Source organism: Staurois parvus, unplaced genomic scaffold (genome assembly GCF_062004578.1).
Source record: "Staurois parvus isolate SC_StPar_1 unplaced genomic scaffold, SC_StPar_1.0 ptg000019l, whole genome shotgun sequence".
Lineage (NCBI taxonomy): Eukaryota > Metazoa > Chordata > Amphibia > Anura > Ranidae > Staurois > Staurois parvus.
The window spans coordinates 22,391,988-22,411,309 of record NW_028317815.1 but is presented as its reverse complement, the minus strand read 5'-3'; the positions used below and the strand labels follow the sequence as shown (position 1 = coordinate 22,411,309).

The 19,322-nt window shown below is 38.0% G+C and overlaps 1 protein-coding gene across 9 annotated transcripts in view; it reads left to right on the top strand.

Moving 5' to 3' along the window:
- The window catches only part of MAGI2 (membrane associated guanylate kinase, WW and PDZ domain containing 2), a 1,033,722-nt gene that overhangs the window by 229,393 nt on the left and 785,007 nt on the right, over positions 1 to 19,322 (top strand). The window lies entirely within an intron of this gene.

Genomic DNA, 19,322 nt, shown 5'->3' with positions numbered 1-19,322 from the left:
TAGAAATATAATAAGAATCTTGGAAGGATGGTCAGCTACCAGAAATATTAGGAAATGGATGTAACTATGTATAAGCTGAAGCACTAGAGGTATCAAGTGAGTAGGTGTAATGGTAAAGTATATGATAATCACTAGCCAGCACAAACAAAGCACATGGTGTAGAAACAAACATGCAACATGTGGATCAACTATAGTGCAGATAGACAGACAGGAGGGGCGGTGGAAACCCCCATACAACTTCACCACTAAAAGACTATCAGCTTGCCTCCCAAAAAGGGAGAACAGTGGAGGTAATGCCAGGGAGACACAACCATAAAATATTAAGAGAGCTGTGCTGACTCCAAGTTCCTCATTCAGTCTGCCAGGGGCCAAAGTGTCCAAGGTATGGATCCAAAACATGTCTTTCACAGAGACGTTTAAAACGTTCTGCTGCTGGCAGGTCAAGAAATGAATATACTTGCAGGAAACAGCTTTTATAGTGAATAGTTTGCTTTGCCAAGAGATGTCATTTAATGATAAATCCTTTTAAGAGCAATATAACAGCCTACCTATAGCCATACTGGTAGGTATCAATCACTGTATGCATGTGTAGTGATTTCTTAACAAAATTTAGTGAAGTGACATGTCTGGTTTATACATAGATTAAAACAATCACTTCAAACCTTGAATTTTATTCATCGCATTAAAAAAATTGAAGCCTGTGTTGTTGATAAACCCTGGACTTGTACATAATATTTTAAAGCAAATGAGCTAGACTTGTGGACATCATAGCAAAAACAATGTAATGATGAGTATGTTCAGCTTGAAATGCATTGGATGTGCATAGTGTATTCAGGACAAAATAGCAGAAAAAAACACTAAAGTTTTTCAGAGGTAAAAAGAGGGTCCAGTCAGATTAATTTTCATGAAATCTGATTGGCCGCAATAAATGATGTATCCACTTTTGTTAATAATTTTCTTTTAGCTAATTTTCATAGATGTATGCTTTCCCCAGCACGTATTAATATGGGAAATGTGTCTTGACTTCTTATTCCCCAGTCAATTACCACAATAACTACCCTAAACTCAGATATATTATTGATACAGCTGAACAATTATCATTACTTATTACTAAACAAATGTGCCAAGAAAAAATAGGTTTTTTTCATTGCTTTCCTGGTGTATAGACATTTACAAAAGAGTGGATAAGTTTGCCTGGACTTCTAATCTCTGAGTCAGTTACCCCAAAAACATTCAAAAATAACTCTAACTCCATTGAATACAACCAAATGGTTGTATTTGATTGAAGCTCTTCTTAACTCCTTGTATAAATATGTGAGTTTCAGACCCATTTTCAGAATTGTATAAAGCCCCAAAGAAAGAAAGAAAGAAAGCACCTAATGGGTCCCTAAAACTTGCATATTTAATAATGTAATTTAGCCAATGGGTATCACTCAGCTCCAAACTTTCTTTATAAATATTCAGTTGTTTAAATATGTATACCAAAAAAATTGGTACCACACAGAATGGATCTATTTGCAACATTGTACTTTACTTGATAGGCTATTGTAAGGACCATTATGATGTACATTTCTTGAAGGATTTGGAAAAACTCTATAAAAAAACAAAAAAACAAAATAAAGAAACAATGTTTAATTAATTTTTTAGTCCTTATTGTTGGCGTTGAGTCCCATGAGAAAAGAAAATTTTAGGATTCAATAAATCTTCTCAAACATTTTTTAAACATTATATCCAATAAATCATTTGTTAATTATTACTAAATAAAGAGTGACACAAAGTATGAACTATCATATTCTCTAGTATCATAGTTTATAAATGACAGGCTAATCAATCAGTAGAAAGACCATATGTGTAGTAACATTGCAAAGTACAAACTGAGTGTGGGAGGAACAAACGATCATGCAACTCTATGCTGTATGAGAGTAAAATATAAATAGGATCATTAGTGAGAATTACAAAGTAAAATCCCATAGTTACCAGTTAGTTAAACTGGTAAGCATAGACTGACAATAAATGTTGGTAATTGGCATGCGTTTCATGGTGAATCCCACTTCACTGTTTACCATTGGATCTCCAAAATAACTTGTCCTAGGGTAATTTGTAAAGCTTAACTGCCCACTCAAAGTTCAGAAAGCAATCAGCTCTCAACAGCCAAACCTCATTCTTAGACCCATCATATGTATTCCATAGGGGCACTTTTTGGAGCTAAATATTAGTGAACAAAGTGAGTAAGTGAATCAATGGGTAAAGTTGCAGACCAGATGTTAATGGAAAATAATTCCTCTGCTGTGTCAGAATTATGCTGTGAGGAAAATGAGTATCACCATTCATGGAAGGAATAAGCTTATGAAGAACACTGAAAGGACAGGAGAAACCTGTTCATCAGTTCTCCACACACCAGAATTAGATTGGAAAGACAGTTTTTAGGTTAGAACAAAACTGAACAAATGGTTATTTGAAGCAAAAAACAGAGAATAAGTTAAACTATAGTAAAAAGTTAATTAAAATAATAACAGGAATAAACCAAAGCGTTTGGCAAAAACATTTTGTTCATAGATTTTCAAGCAAACAACTAACATAATGATTAATGTTTTGAAACCTGATGACCAGAATTTTAAAGGGCATCATTTGAATAAACAATCACTAACCATAACAGATAGAGTAATTAAGAGCAATAGTACCAGACATCTGCCAAAGAAAATGCACATGCTAGAAAGAAAAAGAACAGAAGAAAAAACCCTTTAACAAAGACAAATTCACACATGGGTTCAATAAATAGTCCATAAAAATAAAAAAGAATGGTAAATTTAGGTATCCACTTCTAGTATGTTGCAAAACAATTATTCTAACTAAATCAAAGAAAAATCATCTATCATGTACAAATAATTCAGATTGATAGGAAAGGCAGTCTCAGAAAATGATAGGTAGCCAGGACAGAACACAGGCAATGTTCCAGAGGATTTAAATAACTGAGCAGATAAAGCAAAATAATAGGACAAAAAGTATTAGGACAAAAAGCAAATCCCCTAAAAACTGATAAAAATGGTAAATATTGGTAAAAATTCAATATTACAACTTGTTTTTCACAGGCTTCAAAAGAAAGGTCAACACATTGCTTTTGCATTAGTTTCTTTGATTTGCCATTGCCATCAAATATAAGGTTGTTTGATGATTCAGTGAGTTGATTATTATTATTTTTTATTATTATTATTATTATTATTATTATTAAGTGCCATCAACTACTCTTAGCGACTTGATGAATAAGAGCTCTAAAAAGAAGTCGGCTTTGTGCTAGTCTGGCAAAATTGTCCAGTGTCATGCCCACAGATGCAATCAATGTGTTCAACTACAGTTGTGTTCAAAATAATAGCAGTGTGTTGAAAAAAGTAAATAAAGCTCAAAATCCTTCTAATAGCTTTTATTTCCATACACACAAATGCATTGGGAACACTACACATTCTATTCCAAATCAAAACAGGAAGAAAAATATATCAAATTTGTGTTGTTCCTCTAAAAAAATTGAAGAAAAGTGAATATTAGACTGTTCCAAAAAATAGCAGTGTTTGTATTCTTCTTTACAAACTCAAACATTCACTATATAAACTGAAAAATGTTTGAAGATTTTGCTTTCCTTTGGATCACTTAATTAATATTTAGTTGTATAAGCACTGTTTCTGAGAACTGCTGTACTTCTGTGTTGCATGAAGTCAATCAGCTTCTGGCACCTGTGAACAGGTATTCCAGCCCTGGATGATTGGACTACATTCCACAGTTCTTCTCTATTTCTTGGTTTTGCCTCAGAAACTGCATTTTTGATGTCACCCCACTAGTTTTCTATTGGATTAAGATCCGGGGATTGTGGTGGCCACTCCATAACGTCAATCTTGTTGGTCTGGAACCAAGATGTTGCACATTTACTGGTGTGTTTGGGGTCGTTGTCTTCTTGGAACACCCATTTCAAGGGCATTTCCTCTTCAGCATAAGGCAGCATGACCTCTTCAAGTATTCTGATGTATTCAAACTGATCCATGATCCCTTGTATGCGATAACACCGTAGTATGAGAAACGTCCCCATATCATGATGCTTGCGCAACCATGCTTCACTGTCTTCACAGTGTACTGTGGCTTGAATTCAGTGTTTGGGGGTCGTCTGACAAACTGTCTCCGGCCACTAGACCCAAAAAGAACAATCTTACTTTCATCAGTCCACAAAATGTTGCGCCATTTCTCTTTAGGCCAGTCAATGTGCTCTTTGGCAAATTGTAACCTCTTCAGCACGTCTTTTTTTCAACAGTGGGACTTTGCGGGGGCTTCTTGCAGATAGCTTGGCTTCACATAGGCGTCTTCTAATTGTAACAGTACTCACATGTAACTTTAGACCTTCTTTGATCTTCCTGGAGCTGATTGTTGTCTGAGTCCTTGCCATTTTGGCTATTCTTCTTTCCATTTGAATGGTAGTTTTTCGCTTTCTTCCACGTCTTTCAGGTTTTGGTTGCCATTTTAAAGCATTTGCGATCATTTTAGCTGAGCAGCCTATCATTTTCTGCACTTCTTTATATGTTTTCCCCTCTCCAATCAACTTTTTATTCAAGATACGCTGTTCTTCTGAACGATGTCTAGAACGACCCATTTTCCTCAGAATTTCAGAGAGCAATGCACTGTAACCAGCGTGTACAACATTTGCTGCCTTCCTTCCTTAAATAAGGGCAATAATTGCCACCTGTTTTTCAAAGAATGAATGACCTCACTAATAGAACTCCACACTGCTATTATTTTGAACATGCCCCTTTCAATTAGTGATTCAATTACACAGAATCAGCAGCATGCATGTCATGACTGTTGGGTCTGTTGGATTTCTATTACTCTACTACACCTGCTAGTAAATTATTTGTCATGTAGAAATATCATTTCTACCAAAAACAGTGATTGATCAGGTTAGTGATGTCTGACTGCTATTATTTTGAACACAACTGTACCTAGTAACTCTTTGCCTGCTTCTTTCAATTTTACCAAACATTATTTCCTTCTTCAGTGAGCTCCCTCTTCTGACAGTGTGACCAAAATATGACAGTCACAACTTCATCATTTGGGCTTCTGTTGACATAGCCAGTTTAATCCTTGTTGACATAGCCAGTAAAAATTATTTTCCAGCACCAAAGCTCAAATTAGTTGATTTTCTTTCTATCCTGTTTCCATAGTGTCCATCTTTCACTGTCATAATTGACAACTGAGAAAATGAGAGAACAAAAAAGTAATCTTAGGCTGTATTAAATCTTAAGGTGCCATACATGGCTTGAATTTTGGCCAATTCCTACTGATTCAGCCAAAATGTGACCTTTGACAGGTACTGTCTTTTGATTGACTTGCAAAAAGAGTTGGATGGAAAATTTTCAGGTGAATAGCAGCTGTATTCAATTAGGTGCAGCCACTGTTGAGTATTCAGCAGCTGCTTGAGTAGCAGCTGCTGAATACAATAGACACTCTTATGGACATTCCTCTATCAATGTTGTTCAGCATAAATGGAGGAATCAATGGACTGAACAAGAGTTAATTAAAAAAGTCCCTGTCAGATCTCTAAAGTGACAAAGAAATAGAAGACAGTTGAGTATATACTCAACTCTTTGGCATCCCATTTCTCTTCCCTTCATTCCATCCCAGCATTTCTGGGAGTGTCAGGTGCCTGTGTCTCCATCTATGTTTTGATGCCTTCCTCTCACCACTACATCACATTTGTCACAAAAGTCCTGTAGTGATGTAATAGTAAGATGAAGGAACCAAGATGCAGGTGAGGACAGCGGCATCCTACACACCTTGAAGTGTCAATTGCTATAGATGTAGGTAGAGGTACTGCTGTGGGCAGCTGGCAGTTTTACAGCTTTTAGACACTAGACCAGATCTCTTGGAATGGAAAAATCTATGATATCAAATATAGGAAGCAAAGTCATAGTTACATAGTTGTATAATTAATCTGGTTGAAAAAAAGACACTTCTACATCCAGTTCAATCAACAGAGAAAAAAAAAAGATAAACATAAAAATAGAACATCTCCATATATGCTATCCTATACCTTTCATACATGAAAGGTTTCTACTTAGGTGTGATTTAGAAGTTGTTGAAGAAGAATATTTGGTTGCACTCATGGCATTTAGAGCTATGATTAGCAAGGAGACTAGACCAGGGGCCGACTGACCATTTGGGAATTCGGGCACTGCCCGAGGACCCGGGTCAGTAGGGGGCCCCATGAGATGCCCCTGGTACCTTTCATAGGCTTTTTTGGGTGTGGTTTGAGTGTGGGTGAGGACACAGGGGCCCCATGATTCCCTATTGCCCGGGGTGCCATGAGTTGTCAGTCTGCCCCTGGACTAGACCTTCTAATATTACAGCTATAACAGTAAAGTAAAACACGTGTCTTTTTTTTATAACGTGTACACTGCATTTACAGGCCTTTCAGATGATGGCATTATTTTAAAATGTTTTTACTTTGCTCCTTTTGAAATGAGTGGAATTGTAATTGTAAAGAACAGTGTCAACAAATATTTGGACAGCATATGATAGTTAATTAGCTGGGAATATCTTAGGAAGTACAGTTATGCTAATGCAAAGTTATTTAACACGTATCATTAAAGTAAATCATTCAATTGACTAAGATCTTATTAAGCTTTTTAATTAACATTAACCTTAGTATGATAAAGTGATCTGGAATCTGTTTTATATAGAAGAGATGAAATATTAGCTGAAATATTATATCTAATATATTTAATTTACTTTAGTTTGTATGTTCCATAATTAATAACGTCTGAATTGTCTTTAAGCACAATATAGAAATACATAATAAATACATACAATATAGTAAGATTAAATTTGCCATGATAAATCTTGCAAATTGTTTAAACAATGTAAACTTTTAATTTAAAGACATGTTTTAAAAACAATTAGTAGTATATATTTTTTAGGACTTTTCATGGCGCTGGCATTAGTTGTAGCAATTACAGTTAATGTCAGTTTTGTAGTGTTTAACAGCAGTTCATTCCTGTATTTTTTCAAATCAATGCAAGTGAATTCAATGGTTTTATAATGAAGATGATTTCACTCTGTTCTTTTTGTTATAAAAAGGTACAGTGCTGAATAGCTTATTACAAGTGATTTAGTTTCTCTTTTTATATGTTAGGACCAGTTATAGGAGGGAAGTACATATATAGATTTGTGGAAATTATGTTAAATCGGCACAAATTACTATATGCAGCGGGGAAGGTCAGAGTTTGCTTTGGGTGTATGAATACATGTTTATGTGTTGTTATATTAAGCACTTGAAACTGCAATATTCTATATATTTATTAGTGGTGCTATATAATATTGGTGAAGGTTAGATTTGCTTTTAGTAGACTATGCCCCCAAGTAACAAGTCTATAAAATGTTTATTTAAGGTGTACCTGTAGTCAGAACACTTGTTTAGCTTTGGATAGCTTTGGAAAAGATTTAAATCCCTGTCAGGTTTTACTGCTATCTGGGCTCCATTAGCTAGATCTACTCTCACTTCCTGTTCTGGGGACAATTTTCTACCTGATAGGAAATGAGAAAAAAATCTGCATCGGGGACAACAATAAAATGCTCACATAGGTTCTAGCATTGCCCAATTTAGCTAAAACTTGATTCTGTCTGTCATCAAAATAACTCTTTACAGGGCTATGTGCTACAATGAAATGTCATAAATCATTGTGCATAATAAACCAAAAACATATTCGAGATAAAATAAATAAAAAATAAAATCCACCGAATCATACAGTATACCACCACATGGCTGACATAAATTTTTTTGTGAATCAAACACAGACATTTAAACAAAAAAAGGATGTTTCCATGCACACTTCAAAAAACAACCATGTGTTCTTGTGCTATTCTACAGTGCTCCTCCACAACCAACACAGAGAACTCACCAGATGTATATGACTACCCACTACAGGTCAGTCATAATATGCTTGTTGTTTTTATATTGCACCATCCACCACATCTTAGGATTAGACGTTCCATTTATCCTCCAGCCATATGCACCATACCAAATAACCCTAGGTTCACATCGGTGCTGGTGGTGCCGATGCGAATCAGCACAAAAATCTGTGCAGCCGCACCACCCGCACAGAGAAATGCGGACCCGCGGGCAGGTGCCATTAGTTCTAAGTTCTAGTTGAAAATGGGTTGTGGATGGGTATTCCAGCATGACAATGACCCACAACACATGACCAAGGAAACAAAGGAGTGGCTCAAGAAGAAGCACATTAAGGTCCTGGAGTGGCCTAGCCAGTCTCCAGACCTTAATCCAATTGAAAATCTGTGGAGGGAGCTGAAAGTTCGAGTTGCTAAACGTCAGCCACCAAATCTTAATGACTTGGAGCAGATCTGCCATGAGGAGTGGGCCAAAATCCCTCCTGAGATGTGTGCAAACCTGGTGGCCAACTACAGGAAACTTCTGACCTCTGTGATTGCTAACAAGGGATTTGCCATTTATTTATTATGCCATTTATTTTGTCTCGAAAATGTTTTTGGGACTGTGTGGGACAGTTGCAGACAGACAGGGGTTTATTTATCAAAACTGGAGAGTGCAATATCAAGCTCACTTCTGCATAGAAACCAATGAGCTTTCAGGTTTTATTGCCAAAGCTTAACCCCTTGACACTGAGCGCGCGCAAATATGCAGCCTCTCGGCGTCTGGGACTTGACGCCGATCGACCGCATATTTGCATGCAATTAGAAAATACATATGTGCCTTGCACACTTCCAGCAAATATGTTCGTGACTCATGGAAAGGTTCCGATCTCCCCTTTCGATCGGGACCTTTTTCGATCATGTGACCGCTGTGACGACAAATCATGGTGGTCACATGACCCTGAAACCCCACCCACCTCCTGGATTATGAAAGTCTTAAAGGGCCGAGAGGTGCTGGCGAAAAAGGTTAATTGAACAAGCTGAGGTTAGAAGCTTGATTTCTATGCAGAGGTGAGCCTGATTTTGCACTCTCCAGCTAACTAAGCCAGTAAACAAAATCCGCTGTGTTCATAGACTTGCATCAGTCCTGCATGGATGTGCACACAGGGATGGGTGTGAAGATCAGTGAAGAACCACCAGTTCTGCTGGGTGGATAAACATGGCCCTCTGCATGGGTTGAACTCATAATTAGGACTGGAAATCATTTAGAGAAATGGGACAAAGTACTACATGTACAGTACTTTATGCCATACTGGAGCAGAACAGTAGAATAAAAATATTGATAGATTTACGGTAAGATTTTTAAACCTACAGTATATACAAAATGGAAGAAAAATAAACTATAAAAAATAAAATATAAAAAAATATAAAATAGAAACCTATTGAAATGGCTCCACATTGTATTGCATGTGACAGGACAAAAGGACTGTGACTTATGCAGAAGAAATTTTGCATAGTTGTGAATTTGTATGGACTCCTAAAATTACACACATCACATTCTGTTTCCATAAGGCTAGAGACTCTGGCTTATGCTAGTAGGCAGAGCACATCTGTTGTTCTGTGGCTGGCATTTTCCTGGGCTGCCACACTGAATCTGCATCACTGTGCATACTCTATATTATGCAGAGTATGGAACTATAGAGAGAGAATGCAGGATAACATAACTGAGCAAGAAGCGTATTTAACGTATACAACTCTCTCTGGTGGAATCTAAACAATCCGTAAGGTTTATTTGTCTAAATAGCCTTTCATAATTATACTGTATTAAAAAAAGTACAGTGGCTAAATGGATAGCACTTCTGCCTGGTAGTACTAGAATTGTTGGTTCGAATCCCAACCACTACTCCACCTGCACAGAGTTTGCATGTTCTCCCTGTGTCTGTGTGGGTTTCCTCTGAGTGCTCCAGACTGCTCCTACACTCCAAAGACATGCTGGTAGGTTAATTGGATTCTGTCTAAATTGGCCCTAGTATGTGTGTGTATGAATGTGAGTTAAGGACCTTGGATAGTACACTTCTTGATGTGAATGTACAATATATATATATGTATAGTGCTGCGTAAATTGACTGCACTCTATAAGTTCCTGTAATAAATAAAATCCATTTTTATTAGAAGATAATTAGAGGTTGGGCCTTATTGATTAACATTCTTCAACTGAAAACTTGCTGTATTGCTCGATGAGAACAAAGGACGTCCAATCAGCTGCACTCCATTACCCCCTTGGGTAATGAATAAGCACTGTCTTTAGCGTGAAATGCATTTACCTGCCAGTCCCCCACTGTATTTCCACTGTCTGTATTGGTTTCATCTTGGTTCAATAAACTGGATTGTTTGGATTGCAGCCGATTGGACTTTTTTTGTTCTCATCTATGCAGCACATGATCTGGGCTAGCACCTACAGGAGGAGTTGTGCTTGGAGATTGGGAGTCTCTCCACCTTGAGCATTGGTAAACATTTCTGTATTGCTCCTTAGGGGATGTTTGTCACAGAATCCCTTCAATTTCAGTTGGATCATGTGGTAACTGCATGACTTTGAGCAATACATAGTCTGTGCAATTACCTCCTTGCTGGTCAAGATTGGGAAAGAATCAAGTAGCCAGAAACAATGAAATCAAGACTGCCCTAAAGTAATCCCTAGAGTAGCTGTTTAATAACTGATTAGCTCTTACTATCCCTCCATTCAGTGTGATCAAGAGGAATCCCTGATGCCTTCTTTATTCTTAAGGTGGTTGTAAATGCTTACATATACCCAGCAATGTTACTGGCCTCAGGTGACACACAGTGATGAAAAAATCATCCTACATAGGCTGTACCTGTTTATCTGCAATGTTCTCTTCTCTACATCCATTCAAAGTCCAGAATTTATACAGATGGTCTGAGCTTTTAGAAAGCAGGGGGAAGCTGAGGTTACACTCTGAAGAGCTCAGTGGGGAGAGCTGATTGGATGGAAGGGACACTTCCCCCCTTCACAGAGCACACAAGAGCAGAGCTGAGGATGTTAACCACAGGCTGTGTGCTGAATATCCCTCCCCTGTCACCTTTTTAGCTCTTGGTGTATTTACTAAAACTGAAGAATTCAAAATCTGGAGCAGCTCTGCGTAGAAACCAATCAGCTTCCACGTTTTATTGTTAAAGCTTAACTGAACAAGCTAAAGTTAGAAGATTGTAGCAGATATAAGAAGCGCCACAGAAAATGCAAAATAAATCAAATAATAAGCAGCACCTCTAACCAAAAAAGGTAAAATGGTGTACAAATAAAAAGTGCGATCAACACAGCCGACAGCTGGGAGGAATATTCCAACGTCACGTCCACTAGACCAGGCCCAACGCGTTTCGTTACTTGACGTCTTCAAGTGACAAAACACGTGCAGAAGGTTCGTCCCTTGGTTTTTCCCTTGTGGATGTGGCATTTTAGAGGCTGTCATTGCTGGTGTCGGCTAGACACCTTCTTTGTGAGTGCAATACTTTATTAATAAAATTTTACTGGTTTTAAAAGTACTGCACCATCATATCTCTTCTTATTCCTCGAGCTTTGCCCATGTTATTGGAAGATCATTTGCTGCTTAGCTGTTCCATATGTGCTGCCTAGCTGCTCCATATGTGCTGATTGGATCACTATTGGTTGCTGTTCCTCTACTGGGATATCCTGCAGATCATTGCTCCCAGAGCAAAATGCTATCATGCTGGTTTATAATATAATAAGCATATAGCTCTGGTGAGTGTATTCATTTCATCTGGTGTCGGATTTGCACATGGGTGTTTGTTTTCAAGTTGACATTAAGTTGATATTGGACTATCACTGTTATGGTGGCTGGACTTATGTTTATATTTATGAATTCATTTATTTTTATTATTTATCCTTGCATGTTTTGTGAATAATTAGCGCACTTTTTATTTGTACACTAAAGTTAGAAGATGATTGGCTATCATAAATAGTTGCAACAGGAAGAAGGGTCAACCGCACACCAGAGGATTGATGAATATAGTGTACATTTATTGATCCATAGGACACACAAAACACCAGGACATGAATACAGGACCTGTTAACGAGTTTCACACAATCTCATCCTTAATCATTGCCTGAGTGGTTGCTGCCAGTGGTTTCAGCTGAAAGTGCTGATTTGTGAGTTCTGAAGGAGAAAGGTGAGGAGAGCTTCTGTGCTGTTAGAATTCATAGAACAGCAAGGGAGATCACCACACCAACACTGCTTGTGTTAGTACAGTGATCAGTCAGTTCAGCGGGTTGAACATAAAATAAATCAGTACCCAGGGCATATTTACCACAAGGCAAGGCAGTTGCCTAGAGCGAAGGTAGCACTGCCCCTTTGAAGAAGGGACACATGCGGCATGGGGACCAGGTGGGAGCCGAGAGAGGCTACAGACTGCTTGAAGGTGTATGCAGAGCCCGACTCTCATTCCCATTGATGCTGTAAAGGTGAGTGACTTTCTCTTCGTATGTGTGTGTGGGGGGGGGGGGCAAAGGTGTTGCCTAGGGCAGCACAAATCCTAAATACACCACTGACCCAGCCTAAGAATAACATTATTTTAAAGAACAAGAAAAAAAAGAATGCAAGACTGGACTGGCTCTTTGGTGTGGAATTTTTCTTCTATAAGTTCATTATTAACAGTTCGCACAGCAAAACATCCTCCATATCTAAGCATCAACTGATTTTTATTTATGGATCCCTAGAGTTCTGTGCCTCTGCCCAGATTTCTTACAGTGTTACTACAGTTGTTCTGAGTGCAGAAACTAATTGTAGGTAATCACATAACTTGATGCGCTCTGAAAAGGGAGACCATGAGGATAGGCAGACTTTTATATTAGGTGAGTAGAATTTAAACTGCTTCCAGTACAGCCATGTAGAAAATTATTTTCTGTGACAATGCAGTAAAAAAAAACAGTTGCTAGGAGAAACTTGGATGGATGACAAGTAGCTTGACTGGTTCCTTCTGTCATTTCCTCGTTTCCTTCAGAAAAAGCTTTTGCATGTTTGTACTGCTCACATACAAAAAACTGCACTTAAGTATATTGCCACATTTTGTTGTCATTGTTCAAGTACTAAGGAAGTGCTTGCATATAGAAGTTTTTTCTTTGTAGTGTACCTATGCAGAACAGGAAGCAACTGACATATCTTTATATATATATACATATATATATATATATATTTACAATATTCACTTCAATTACTGCACAATGTACTATTCTGACACTGGGGGGAACTGACTTGGTGTCACTGACATCCCCAGTGACACCGATACAGTGATCAGTGCTAAAAAAAAGCACTGACGCTGTACTAATGGAACTGGGCAGGAAGGGGTTAACATGAGGGGTGATCAAAAGGTTAACTGTGCTGGCTGTGTTATACTATGGGGCGGTGTCTATGTGCTTCACTGTAAGCACACTCCTTTGGATCGCTATGCTGTGCACAGACATCCAAAGCAGTGAGCCTGAGCTGACAGTAAGGAGAACTGTTAGTAAACAAAACAGTTCTTCTCCCTCGGTAATCTCCGGGCACCGGTGAGTAATCACCTCGAATGGCGGAGCGGGCTAGGTGCGCACGCATCTAGCGTGCACCCCCTTCCCGGAGATGCAAAATCACATATATATATATATATATATATATATACACGTGATTTTGTACACACATCACATTCTGTTTCCATAAGGCTAGAATCTCTGGCTTATGCTAGTAGGCGGACCACATCTGTTGCTCTGTTGTTTACTAACAGAGGAGAATTGTTAGTAAACAAAACAGTTCTCCTCCCTGTCGGAGATGCTCGGTAATCTCCGGGTGTCGGTGAGTTATCACCGGCCAGGACCCTGTGATTGACAGCCGCTGCCTCAAATGGCGGAGCGGGTAGGGTGTGTGCATGCATAGTGCACACCCCCTATTTGGAGATGCAAAATCACGTATATATATATGTGTGTGATTTTGTGCACCCATGCCACCCTGTAGCAGTATTTCTGCTATAGGGCGATCGGGAAGCGGTTAAATAGAACCCGATCCTACTTACTATATACAAAGCACACATTTTTCATAGTCCATGCATCCACACAATATGCCATAATTACTGTACCACAAGAGAGCATCTCACAGACACATACGGTATAAATCCCAGCAAAATAATTAAAAAAATGAAATAACTATTACAACACTGAAAGGGGTGGGAGAAGCACAATACAAGGAGATGGTAGAAGGGAAGCAAAGACAAAAGGTAAATAATGGAAGGAGATAAGATACAGTAGAGAGGAGAATCTGGAGTGGAAGAACTGGAGCAGTACAGGGTTAGAGGCAGAATGGTACAAGGTGAGAAAGCGGATGGAGCTTTGCATCCAGCATTTGTGGAAACAGATACAAGTTGGTCAGCACTTTTAATGGTCTCTAGAATAACTGGAAAAATAAACTAGTACTGAAAATCCATTCTGAGCTGATGTTTAGCGTGGAAGCAACTAAGCATTTCAATCATATGGCTTAGCAGTTGTTTACAATGGTAAATACTTTATTACATTAATACTGTATTCAGTGGAATAGAATGCAATTTTGTAGTACTGTAAATTCTGATACATTACCTCTAACCAAGATGGGAACACATTTAAATTAATGTTCTGGCAAGAAAAAACACAAATTAAAAATTAGTGGTCTTCATACTCAAATGTATTTTATCACTCAGACAGTTATGTGCCTGCGTATATTACACTATGTCAAGTGCTGAATTTTTTATGTGAGATTCCTTCATCTTTAATGCATGGCTCAGTAATGGAAGCATAAAGAGGAATGCTGCATCTGCAGTTCTGGATCACCCAGAACATGGTCATTGGCTGCATTTCAGACCATGATAATTTATTGTTTGGGTACTTTCATTACACATGAAACGTGTTTAAGGTAAAAGTCAATACTTAACATATTACTTAGTAATAGAACTGTTTTATTCACATCATACAGTATGTGTGCAAGAAACATAAGACTATAGCTGTACCACTAGCTGTATTCTTTTAATACATTTTAATGGATGTCTGCTACACTTGTGTTGGTAATGGTATATATCAATGGCTGTTCTGGAACTACTTTCTCAAATGGTCTTCATTAGAATGGCAAGATAAGTGAAGGAGTAATATCTACTGATTGAAAAGTGGATAAGTTGAGAGTAACAATCACATTCATCCTGATTGGTGTAATCATTCTTATTTTTTTGCGTTTGAATTACTTTGATTTTGCCTCCATAAATAATTATTAAAACTGCTCAGTTAGACTTCATCTACACCATCATTGTTGGAGGAAAAAGAACATTGATATTTGTTATAAGAAGTACAGGTACTTTTCCATTCTTGTATGGCATTGCATTTTGATTCTCTGAATTCAATTCAACATGAAAAGGAAATTTAGATGTTGAGTTTATAAAACATTTGTCACAAGATGAGCATGTGACAAGGTTGCATGTTACTAGTGTGAAATGTTAGTGTTGTACCCCTCTTCTCATTATGACCAGGGGTGGACTGACTATTTGGAAACTCGGGCACTGCCCAAGGGCCCGGGGTCAGTAGGGGGCCCCATGAGATGCCCCAGGTACCTTTTTCATAGGCTTTTTTGGGTTTGGGCAAGGACACAGGGGCACCATGATCCCCTATTGCCCGGGGACCCCATGAGTTGTCAGTCCGCCCCTGATTACGGCCATACACTTTCCTCCATAACAATACAGAAAACATTATGATGCTATAACAAAACTAAAATAGAAACGTTTGAAGGTATCATTGCACATTTCCCTGATTTCTGGACTTTTCTATTTCAGTTTTGTTATGTATCATAATTTTTTCTGTATTGTTATGCAGGGAAGTATAAGGCCGTAACGAGGAGAGGGGCACAACACTAAAATGTAAATACATTTGTAAGGGAACAAACAGATCCTTGGTTTACTTGGAAGAAGAAAACCTTCATATTTTAATGAATCTCTGTTAACAGTAAAGCTATGTATGTGCTTGTGAGACAATACCGTCACATCCTGGAATGTTGCCAATTCTCCATTTTTCAGCATCCCAATACACCAGCACATGTTATTTGAACTGCATCATGTGATTTGAACAGAATTGAGGATCCACAATATGGTGTTTCCTAAGTACCTTGTAATTTGACCACATTAAAGCAAGAACCCCCTTTACTGTAGCACATGATGTAATCAGAGTGAGTAAAGGAGGTCTATAAACCTTACGTCTCTCTCTGTCCCTTACTACTTTGGAGTCTTATTTATGTTCTCAGCATGGAAGTGCTCTGTTGTCTTAGCAATTGAAAATACCTAGACAGAAAGGTAAAACAGAGCAATCTCACCTACTGATAGCACATTCTGAGGAAGACAGCTAGATGCTGGGTAGACAGCTAAGAGTGCAGCTGTAATGCCTAGTACAAGATGATAAAAACAAATGAGTGCGATCCTCAAATAAATCCAAAATTATATATAAAAAGTATAAGAGACTGCTGCCAGCACAAAAGTGTTTCCAGCACAGTGAACAAAAAATAAATAAATGTGATGTGTAAATATTCAATAGAGAAGATTAGGATTTTCGGGGTGCATGAACTTGAATACCAAATATATTAAAAAGTTATATCCAATTTTTATTTCGTATTTTTGTAAAAAACACAAGAAAGGAAAAATTCAGAAACATAAAAACAATTTCAGTACTAAGGGTAAAACTGAGATTCAAACTTGGTTAGGTAATTGTAGTTACTCCCTACATGTTTCGCCTTCACGGGCTTCTTCAGGGGAGATTTTTTTAAGAAATTTCAACCGCCGAGGCAGTCTAAAGGTATATCAAAGGAAAATTATATCATTACCAAACAACTTTAATATATCCAATACAAAGTATTTAATCAAATATATATATAAATGGGACTCACCCTAGATGTGAATGCTCATCGAGCTAGAAGAAAATGAAGTAACAAAGATCTTAATTGGCCTAACGTCCAAAACAGTTGCAGAGGATATAATGGGTATCAAATATCGTCTAGGCATAATAGGATAGACAAAAAAGAAATTAATTAAATTTAACGGAAGATCTGAAGAAGAGATCATAATTCACTAGGTTAAAGCTAGCTTTGGTCAAGGATACATAGGTATAACCTAACAAGGATCTAACTGACCTATACGTCCACAACCATAGGAGAGCAAACAATGGACATCAAACATCCATCTAGACATAATAGGATAGACAAAGAGATCAGAAACTAATTAAATTTCAAAAAAGAAATCAAAAGGTGTTAATAAAAATTAACTTAAGAGATTTTACCTGTTGAAAATTGTAGAGAGATATAAAAGTATATTCTGTCTAAAGGTCTAATTGGCCTATAATGTCCAAAAAGGTTGAAGAGTATAATGGGCATCAATTATCCATCTAAGCAAAACAGGATAAAATTGGAAAATATAATGTGATGTGTAGCAGTGCCCTTTGCCTCTCAAATAAAATCTAAATATCACCTGTGTATCAAAACATCATAACATCCCAATAAAGCGTAAGTAAATAAATCATTAAAAAAATCAGCACATCTATATCAATCCATTACCATCATTCATAACGCACTTGATAATAAAGATATAATAAACTCCTCAAATACCAGATACCTTGAAATATACCTATAATCAGTGATATATATTAGTAATTAATTTGAAAATAAAGTCCATAAATTCCATGATGGTTAATAATAATTAATTTACAAAGTGCAGTCCATAATAGTGCTCCATTGCCTACTTTTCAGTATCATGTGTATAACCTCCAAAAAACGATGCTGTAGACTTAAATAGACGTGCATACACCAGCTGTGCTCTTAGGTGGCCACACAGTTTTAATGGAGCCTTAGGCCCTGGTCACATCAAAGCTGATTTTTAAATCGTGCGACTTACAGTGAAGTTGCACAATTTCAAAATCTGGTGACCTGCCAATTTCAGTTGCGATTTGCAAGACATCTGACACACCACACCGATATGACTACTCTAATAGCGGACAATAGCGTGCGACTTACAGTGAAGTCGCACGATTTCAAAATCGGGTGATCTACCGATTTCAGTTGCGATTTGCAAGACATCTGACACAGATGTCTATGCAAATCACAACAAAAGTAGCGCATGCACTACTTTAGAAATCGGTGCGGCTCCAACCAAGTCAGAACCACACCGATATGACCGCTCTAATTGGAGACAATAGGGTGCAACTTGGCATACGATTTGCAAGTTGCATGGCATGCAAATTGCATGCCAAGTCACACCCGATGTGACCGGGGTGTTACTCAGAGACAATCAGTGCTTCAGAGACACCTGCTGAGGTTCTTCTGATGAAGCCACATGGGGCGTGGCGTAACGCGTAAGGAAGGACTAGGCACGTGACAGTGATCCTGGACATAGGTTTTTTACCTTAGCGCAGAAAATGCATTAAAGTGTTACTAAACCCACAACAGTAAAATCAGTCTGTATATGCAGTAAAGCATGCTTGTTATACTTACTATGGAACCTAAGGGGTTACTTTTTCACATTGTGAAAAAAGGATGTTTGATCCACTCTTCTCTGATTCTCCCCTTCTTCAATTGTCCCTTATAGAACAGAGGTTTGGGAGCCACTCTGCACGTGCTCAGTTTGGTGTGCATTGCTAGAGGTTATTTTCTGCTTGGGAGAGTGCATGTGATCAGCACAGGGCCAATCAGCACTGCCTAGACAGAGGTCAGGGGTCCTGCATCTTCATAGAGGAGAATGAAAACTCCTCCTACAAGCTTTAACCAGTGCTCTGCTGGACACTGATAGAAGTCACAACTGCTCCAACTGCTGATGTGAAAAGGGTATTTAGCAGTTTATATTTACTAAAATAATTGCATTTCCATGTTGTGTGTACTGTGGGATGTTTGATCCACTCTTCTCTGATTCTGCCCTTCTTCCATTGTCCCTTATAGAACAGAGGTTTGGGAGTCACTCTGCACATGCTCAGTTTGGTGTGCATTGCTAGAGGTTTTTTTTCTTCTTGGGAGAGTGCATGTGATCAGCACAGGGCCAATCAGCACTGCCTAGACAGAGGCCAGGGGTCCTGCATCTTCGTAGAGGAGAATGAAAACTCCAAATACAAGTTTTAACCAGTGCTCTGCTGGACACTGATAGAAGTCACAATACTGCTCCAACTGCTGATGTTAAAAGGGTATTTAGCAGTTTATATTTACTAAAATTATTGCATTTTCATGTTGTGTGTACTGAGGGAGACCAGATATAGTGAATGCAGGGTCATGAGTTTAGTAACACTTTAATGTAAAAAACCTTAATGCTTTAGAACCACTTTAAGTTACTTACTGCATTGCCTACTCACATTATTTTCTTTA